Genomic DNA, 9719 nt, shown 5'->3' on the forward strand with positions numbered 1-9719 from the left:
ACCCTCACATTAACCCTTACCCGTACCCACACCTATACCTCACATTAGCTCCAACCCTCACCCTCAACCTAAGGCTAACCCTAACCCTCACCCTCACCCTCACCCTAACCCAAACCCTCACCTTCACCCTCACCATAACCTTAACCATAACCCTAACCCTCACCCTAACCCTGAACCTAAACCTAACCCTAAACCTCACCCTAACACTTACACTCATCATAACGCTAACCCTCACACTCACCCTTACCCTAAACGTAAACCTAACCCTCACCATAACCCTCAAACTAAACCTAATGCAAAACCGAAACCTCACCCTCACCCTAAACCTAAAGCTATCCGTAACAATCACCCTCACCCTAAACCTCACCCTAAACTTTACCCTCACCCTAACTCTAATCCTAACCCTCACACTAACCTTAACCCTCAACCTATCTCTCCTCCTAACCCTCACACTAATCCTTATCCTAAACCTCACCCTAACCCTAACCCTCACCCTAACCCTCACCCAAACTGTAACACTTACCCTAACACTAACCCTCACCCTCACCCTAAACCTCACCCTAGCCCTAAACCTAACACTTACCAAAACCCTGACATTAACCCTCACACTAACTCTAACCCTCACCCGACCCCTAACCCTAAACCTAACCCTAACACTCATTCTCACCATAACCCTCATCAGAACACTTAACCTCACCCTAACCCTCACCCTAAACCTAACCCTAACCCTACACTATCCCTCATCCTAACCCTAACCCTAACCCTCACCCTCACTCTAACCCTCACGCTAAACCTTACCCTCACCCTAGCCATAACCCTAACCGTCACCATAACCCTCACCCTAACCCTCACCCTAAACTTTAGCCTAAACCTAAACCTAACCCTCACCCTAACCCTCCCCATAACCCTAACCCTAACCCTAATCCTCACCCTCAACCTAAACCTAACCTTAATCCTTAACCTCACCCTAACCATAACCCTAACCCACACAGTAATTCTAACTTTCACCCTAACCCTAACCCTATCCCTCGCTGTAACACTCACCTAACACTAACCCTAAAACTAAACCTCACCCTAACCCTAACCCTAACCCTCATGCTCAACCTAACCTTCAACCTCACCATCACCCTCACCCTAACCCTAACCCTCACCTTAACCCTAACCCTCACGTGAAAGCAAACCCTCACCCTCAGCCTCACCCTCACCCTAAACATCACACTAACCCTAACCCTCACCCTAACCCTAAACCTAACACTCAGCCTAAACCTAAAGGTCACCCTAACCCAAAAACTCACCCTAAACATCAAATTAACCCTAACGCTAACCATTACACTAACCCTAACCCTCAAAATCAGCCTCACCCTCACCCTAACATTAACCCTCACCCTCACCATCACCCTAAACCTAACACTAATGCTCACCCTCACCCTAATCCTTATCCTCACCCTAACCCTAACCCTTACCCTTACCCTAACCGTCACCCTAATCCTAACATTCACCCTAACCCTAACCCCACCCCTTACCCTAACCCTCATCCTAAACCTAACCCTAACCCTAACCCTCACCCTAACACTGACCTTAACCCTAATATTAACGCTAAACCTCACCCTATCCCTCAACCTAATCCTAACCCTAACCCTAACCATAACCCTCACCCTAAAGCTCACCCATACCCTATCTCTCAACCTCAACCTAACCCTCACCTTAACCCTTACCCTCAACCTCACTCTAACTCTCACACTAACCCTAACACTCACCCAAAACCTAAAGCTAAACCTAACTCTGACTCTAACCCTAATGCTCACCCTAACCCTCACCCTCACCCTAACCCTCACCCTAACATTTACCCTCACCTTAACTCAAACCCTAAACCTGACCCTACCACTCACACTAAACCTACATCTCACTCTAACACTAAACCTATCATTCTCCCTACCCTAACCCTAACCCTCACCCTAACCCTCAGCTTAACCCTTACCCTAACCCTAAACCTTATCCCTAACACTAAACCTAACCCTCACACTCACCCTAGCCCTCACCATAACCCTCAACCTAACCCCAACCATCAACCTAACCCTAACACTTACCCTAACCCAAACCCACACCCTCAACCTAACCCTCACCCTAAACCTAACCATACCACTAAAGAAAACCCTCAGCCTAAACCTCACCCTAACCCTAACGCTAATCCTACCCCTCACCCTACCCCTCACCCTAACCCTAACCCTAACCCTCACCCTCACCCTATCCCTCACCTGAACTCTTACACTCACCCTAACCCTCACCCCATCCCTAACCCTAACCTCACCCTAACCGTCACCCTAACCCTAACCCTATAACCCTCACACTAACCCTAACTCCAACCCTAACCCTAAACGTAACCCTTACCCTCACCCTAACTCTCACCCTAACCCTTAACCTCCTCCTAACTCTAAACCTAACCCTTAACCTAAACCTCACACTATCCCTAACCCTCACCCTAAACCTAACCCTACCCCTTACCTTAATCCTCATCCTATCCCTAACTCTAAACCTAACCCTCACCCAAATCCTCATTCTCAACCTCACCCTCATCCTCAACCTAACCCTACCTTAACCATAATCCTAACCCTAACCCTCACTCTAACTCTAACCCTAACCCTAACACTCACACTCACACTCACCCACACCCTAACCCTAACCCTAACCCTAACATTCACCCTATCCCTAACCCCAACCCTCACCCTAACTCACACCCTAACCCTAACACTAACCCTAATCCTCACCCTCACCCTAAAACTCACCCTAACACCTACCCTCACCCCAACCCTAAGTCTAACCCTTACCCTAACCCACACACTAATCCTAACCCTCACCCAAACCCTAACCAAACCCTCACGCTAATACTCATCCTATCCCTAACCCTAATATTGACCCTCACCCTAACCCTAAACCTAACCGTAACTCTAATCCTAACCCTAAAAATTACGTAAGCGAAAACCTCACCCTCAACCTCACCCACACCCTAACCCTCACCCTCACCCTAGCCCTCACCCTAACCCTCACTCTATCCCTAACCCTAACGCTATCTCTCACTCTCACCCTAACCCTCACACTCACCCTCACCTTAACACTGACCCTAATCCTCACCCTAAACCTTCCCCTAACCCTAATGCTAATCCTAAACCTCATCCTCACCCTAAACCTTATGCTAACCCTATTCATCACCCTCACAATAACACTCACCTTAATACTTACCCTCACCCTAAACCTAACCCTAACTCTAACTCTAACCCTCACACTAACCCTCACCCTAACCCTCACCCTAACCCCATCCCTAACATTAACCCTAAACTTCACCCTAACTCTCAACCTAACCCTAAAATTAACTCTAACCCTCACCATCAACCTATCCCAACCCCTAAGCCTAAACCTAACCCTAACCCTCAGCATAACCCTCACCCTAACACTAATGCTAACCCTAACCCTCACCCTCACCCTAGGCCTCATCCTAACACTTACCCTGACCTTTATCCTAACTCTAATCCTGACCCTAAACCTCACAAAAAACCTATCCCTCAGCCTACCCCTAACCTTAACATTCACCCTAACCCTAACCCTAAACCTAACCCTAATCCTCACCATAAACTTTTCCCTAAACCTAAACCTAAACCTAACCCTAAACCTCACAATATCCCTAAGCCTAACCCTAACCGTCACACTCACCCTAAGCCTAACCCTTATCCTAACCCTCACCCTCACTCTAATCTTCACCCTAATCCTAACCCTAACCCTCAACCTAGCCCTAACCCTAACATTAACCCTAACCCTCACACTAAACCTCAACCTAACCCTAAACCTACCCCTAACACTAACCCTCACCATAAACCTCACACTTATCTTAACCCTCACCCTCACCCTAACCCTCACACTAACCCTTACCCTCACGTTAACCCTAACACTAAACCTAACCCTAAACATCACACTTAACCTATCCCTCACCTTACCCCTAACCCTAATATTCACCCTAACCCTCACCCTAACCTTCACTGTAAATTTTATCCTAATCCTAACCCTATCCCTAACCCCAATTCTCACCCTAACCCTAACCTCACCCTCACCCTCACCCTAGCCCTCACTCTAATCCTCAATCTAACCCCAAACCTCACTTAACCCTAAACCTTACCCTAACATTAACGCTCACCCTCACCCTAACCCACACCCTAACCCTAACCTAACACTGAACCTAACACTAACCCTCGACCTAACCCTCCCCCTAACCCTAAACCTAAACCTAAAACTCACCCTCACCCTAACCCAAATCCTAAACCTAACCCTAACCCTCAGCCTCACTGTTACACTAACCCGCAACCTAACCCTAACCGAAACCCTAACCCTAACCCTAAACCTTACCCTAACACTAACTCTAATCCTCACCATCACCCTAGCCCTCACCCTAACCCTAATCCTAACCTTAAACCTCACCCTAACCATAAACCTAACCGAACCCTAAATCTCAACCTAACCCTAAAACTAACCCTCACCTTAACCCTAACCCTCACACTCACCCTCACGCTCAGACTAACCCTAACCCTAAGGGTAACCCTAACCCTAACACTCACACTCACCCGAACCATTACTCTAATCCTAATCCTAACCCTAAGCCTAACCCTCACCCTCACTCTCACCCTCACCCCAACCCTCACCCAAACCCTAACTCTAACACTAACCCTAAACTTAACCCTCAACCTCAGCCTCACCCTTACCCTAAATCTAACCCTAAACCTTACCCTCACCCTAACACTAACTCTAACCCTAACCCTAACACTAAACCTCACCCTAACCCTAACCCTAACCCTCAACCTCACAGTAACGGTAACCCTAACCCTAACCATAACAGTAACCCTAACCCTAATACTAACCCTCACCCTAACCATAGCCCTCACCCTAACATTAACCCTCACCCTAACACTTACCCTCAACCTAACACTAACCCTAACCCTAACACTAAATCTCCCACTAACCTTAACCCTCACCCTAATCCTAAACCTCACCCTAATGCTAAACCTAACTCTAACCCTCACCCTGACCCTAGCCTTCACCCTAAACCTAATTCTAACCCTCAGTCTCACCCTAACCCTAACCCTCATCCTCACCCTATACCGCACACAAACCCTAACCCTAAACCTAATCATCAATCTAACCCTCACCCTAAGCCTTACCCTAACCCAAAACCTAACCCTAAACCTCACCCTAACCCTAACCCTAAACCTCATCCTCACCCTAGCCATCACCCTAACCCTAATCCTAAACCTAACCCTTATCCTAACCCTCACCCTAACACTAACCCTAACCCTAACACTCACCCTCACCCTCACACTAACCCTAAACCTAACACTAAACCTCAACCTAACCCTAACCCTCACTCTCACTATAACCGTTACCCTAACGCTAACCCTAACCCAAAACTTAACCCGAAACCTAACTCTCACCCTAACCCTGAACCTAATCCTCACCCTAACCCTCACCCTCACCCTCAGCCTAACACTAAGCCTAACTCAATCCCTAACCCTAACCCTCATGGTATCGCTCACCCTAACCCTAACCCTAATCCTAATGCTAACCCTAACCCTAAACCTCACCCTCACCTAACCCTCAACTTAAGCCTAATCCTAACATTAATCCTAACCCTAACCCTAACCCTAAACCTCAGCCTAAACCCTAAAAATCACACTAACCCTCACACTAATCCTCAACCTTACCCTCAACCTAACATTAACCCTAACACTAACCCTAACATTAACGCTCGACCTAAACCTACAACTAACCCTAAATGTAACCCTAAACCTCCCACTCACACTAACCCTAATCCTAAACTTAACACTAAACCTCACCCTAACTCTAAACCTCACCCTCACCCTCACCCTCACCATAACTCTAACCCTAACCCTAACAATAACACAAATCCTAACCCTAAACCTGACCCTTACCCTAACCCTAATCCTAACACTCACCCTCACCCTAACCATAATCTTAACCCTAAACCTAACCCTAAACCTCACTCTCACCATAACCCTAACCCTCATCCTAACCCTAACCCAAACCCTAACACTAACGATAAACCTTACCCTACCACTAACCCTAACCCTCACCCTCACCCTAGCCCTCACTCTAACACTAATCCAAACCCTAACCCTCACCCTAACCCTAAACATAATAAAACCTTAACTCTCACCCTAACACTAACCCTAACCTTCACCGTAACCCTAACCCTCACCCTCACCCTCACTCTCAGTCTAAACCTAAGCCTAAGCCTAACCCTAACCATAAACATCACACTCACCCTAACCCTTACCCTAATCCGAATCCTAACACTAAGCCTAAGCCTAAATTTCATGCTCAAACTCACCCTAATCCTAACCCTCACCCTAACTTTAACTCAAACACTAATCCTAACCCTAACCCTCAAACTCAGCCCCACCCTTACCCTAACTCTAAACCTAAACCTCACCCTCACCCTAACTCTAACCCTAACCCTAAACTTGACCCTAACCCTAACACTAAACCTCACCCTCAACCTAGCACTCACCCTAACCCTAATCCTAACACTAACCCTCATCCTAACCCTCACCCTAACCCTAAACCTAATACTCAGCCTAAAACGAACGGTCACCCTAAACCAAAACCTCACCCTAATCCTCAAACTAAACCTAGCGCTAACCATTACCCTAACCCTAACCTTCACCCTCAGCCTCACCCTGACCCTAACCCTAAACCTCACCCTCACCATCACCCTAGACTTAACACTAATCCTCACCCTAACCCTAATCCTTAACCTCACCCTAACCCTAACCCTTACCCTTACTCTAACCATCACCCTAATCCTAACATTCACCCTAATCCTAATGCTACCCCTTACCCTAACCCTCATCCTAACCCAACCATAACCCTAACCCTCACCTTAACAAAAACCCTAACCCTACCCCTAACCCTCAAAAGCACCCTAACCCTCACCCTAACCCTAATGCAAACCCGAATCCTAAACCTCACCCTAACCCTAACCCTAACCCTAAACCTCACACTAACCCTAACCATCACTCTAACCCTAAACTTCATCCTATACCTGACCCTCCCCCTAATTCTCACCCTAACCCTAATCTTAACCCTTACCTAACCGAAACCCTCACCCTCAACCTCACCCTCACCCTAACTCTCAATCTCACATTAGACCTCACCATAAACCTTACCTTAAACCTAACAATAACCCTCACACTAACCCTCACCGTCACCCTAAACCTAACGCTAAGCCTTACCCTCACCTTAACCCTAACCCTAACTCTAACCCTCACACTAAAGCTAACCCTCATCCTAACCCTAACCCTCACCCTCACCCTAAACCTCACCCTAAACCTTACCCTCACCCTAACCCTAACCCTAAATCTAACCCTCAAACTAACCCTAAACCTCATCCTAACCCTCACTCTAACACTTACCCACAACCTAACCCTAACCCTAACCCTAAACCTAAACCTAACCCTAAACCTAACTCTAACCCTAACCCTAACCCTAACACTAACCCTCACACTAACACTCACCCAAACCATAACTCTAACCCTCCCGCTCACCCTAACCCTCACACTAACCCTAACCCTCACCTTAAACCTAAACCTAACCCTCATCTTCACCCTCAAACTCACCCTCAGCCTAACCCTAACGCTAACACTAATCCTAACCCTAACCCTCACCCACACCCTCACCCTCACCCTAACCCTAATCCTAATCCTCAACCTCACCCTCAGCCTCACCCTAACCCTCACCCTCACCCTAACCCTCACACTAAGCCTTACCCTCACCCTCACCCTAACCTCACCCTCATTCTAACCCTCATTCTAACACTTACCCACAATCTAACCCTCAGCGTAACCCTCACCCTAACACTAACACTAACACTAACACTAACACCAACTCTAACCCTCACCCTCACCCTCACCCTCAGCCTAACCTAACCCTAACCCTCACCCTCATCCTAACCGTAACGCTAATCCTAACCCTCACCTTCACCCTAACCCTCTCACCAACCCTAACCCTCATCCTAAACCTAAACCTAACACTAACCCTCACGTGAAACCTAACCCTCAGCCTAACCCAAACCCTCACCCTAACCCTATCCCTAACCCTAATCCTCACTTCACCCTAATCATCACCCTAACCGTTACAGTCACCCTCACCCTAACAATCACACTAAACCTAACCCTCACCATCACCCTAACCCTCACTGTAAATTTTACCCTAACTCTAACACTATCCCTAACCCCAATTCTCACCCTAACCCTAACCCTCATCCTCACCCTCACCCTAGCCCTCACTCTAACCCTCCATTTAACCATATCCCTCACCGTTACCCTAACCTCTACCCTAACACTAACCCTCACCCTCAACCTAACCCACACCCTAACCCTAACCCTAACCCTAACACTAACCAAAACCCTCACCCTAACCTCATCCTAACCCTAACCCAAACCCTAATCCTCACCATCACACTAAACCGCATCTTAACCCTAACACTAACCCTCAACCTAACCCTAAGCCTCACCCGAACTCTTACCCTGACCCTAACCGTCACACTATCTCTCATCCTAACCCTCACCCTAATATTTACTCTAACCCTAACCTTAACCCTCACCTTAACCCTCACCCAAACTGTAACACTTAACCTAATACTAACCCTCATGCTCACCCTAAACCTCACCCTAGACCTAACCCTAACACTAACCAAAACCCTCACAGTAACCCTCACCCTAACTCTAACCCTCATCCTACCCCTAATCCTAAACCTAACCCTAACACTCATCCTCACCCTAACCCTCACCCAAACACTTACCCTCACCCTAAACCTCACCCTAAACCTAACCCTAACCTCACCCTCATTCTAACCCTCACTCTAACACTTACCCACAACCTAACCCTCAGCCTAACCCTCAACCTAACCCTCACCCTAACACTAACACCAACCCTAACCCTCACCCTCACACTCACCCTCAGCCTAACCTAAGCCTAACCCTAACCCTCATTCTAACCCTGACGCTAATCTTAACCCTCACCCTCACCCTAACCTTCTCACCAACCCTAACCCTCATCCTAAACCTAAACGTAACCCTAACCCTCACGTGAAACCTAACCCTCAGCCTCACCCTAACCCTATCCCTAACCCTAACCCTCACTTCACCCTAATCATCACCCTAACCGTTTCAGTCACCCTCACCCTAACAATCACACTAACCCTAACCCTCACCCTCACCCCAAACCTAACACTCACCCTCACCCTCAACCTCAGCCTAACAAAAACCCTAACCCTAAACCTCACTCTCACCCTCACCCTAACCCTTACCCAAACCCTTACCCACACCCTAACCCTCATCCTATCACTAATACTAACCCTAAATTTCACCCTCACCCTAACCCTCAACCTAACCCTTAACCTCACCTTAACCCTAACCCTAACCCTAACCCGAATCCTCACACTAAATCTAACCCTAACCCTATCCCTCAGCCTAACACTCACCCAAATCATAACACTAATCTTCTCCCTATCCCTAATCCTAAACCTAACCCTAACCCTCACCCTCACCACTAACCTTAAAACCCTAACCATCACCCCCACCCTAACCCTCACACTAACCCTAACACTAACCAAAACCCTCATCCTAACCCTCACCTTCACCCTAACACTAACCCTCACC

The sequence above is a fragment of the Dipodomys merriami genome, unplaced genomic scaffold, assembly GCF_024711535.1.
Source record: "Dipodomys merriami isolate MVZ:Mamm:240054 unplaced genomic scaffold, mDipMer1.0.p SCAF_149, whole genome shotgun sequence".
Lineage (NCBI taxonomy): Eukaryota > Metazoa > Chordata > Mammalia > Rodentia > Heteromyidae > Dipodomys > Dipodomys merriami.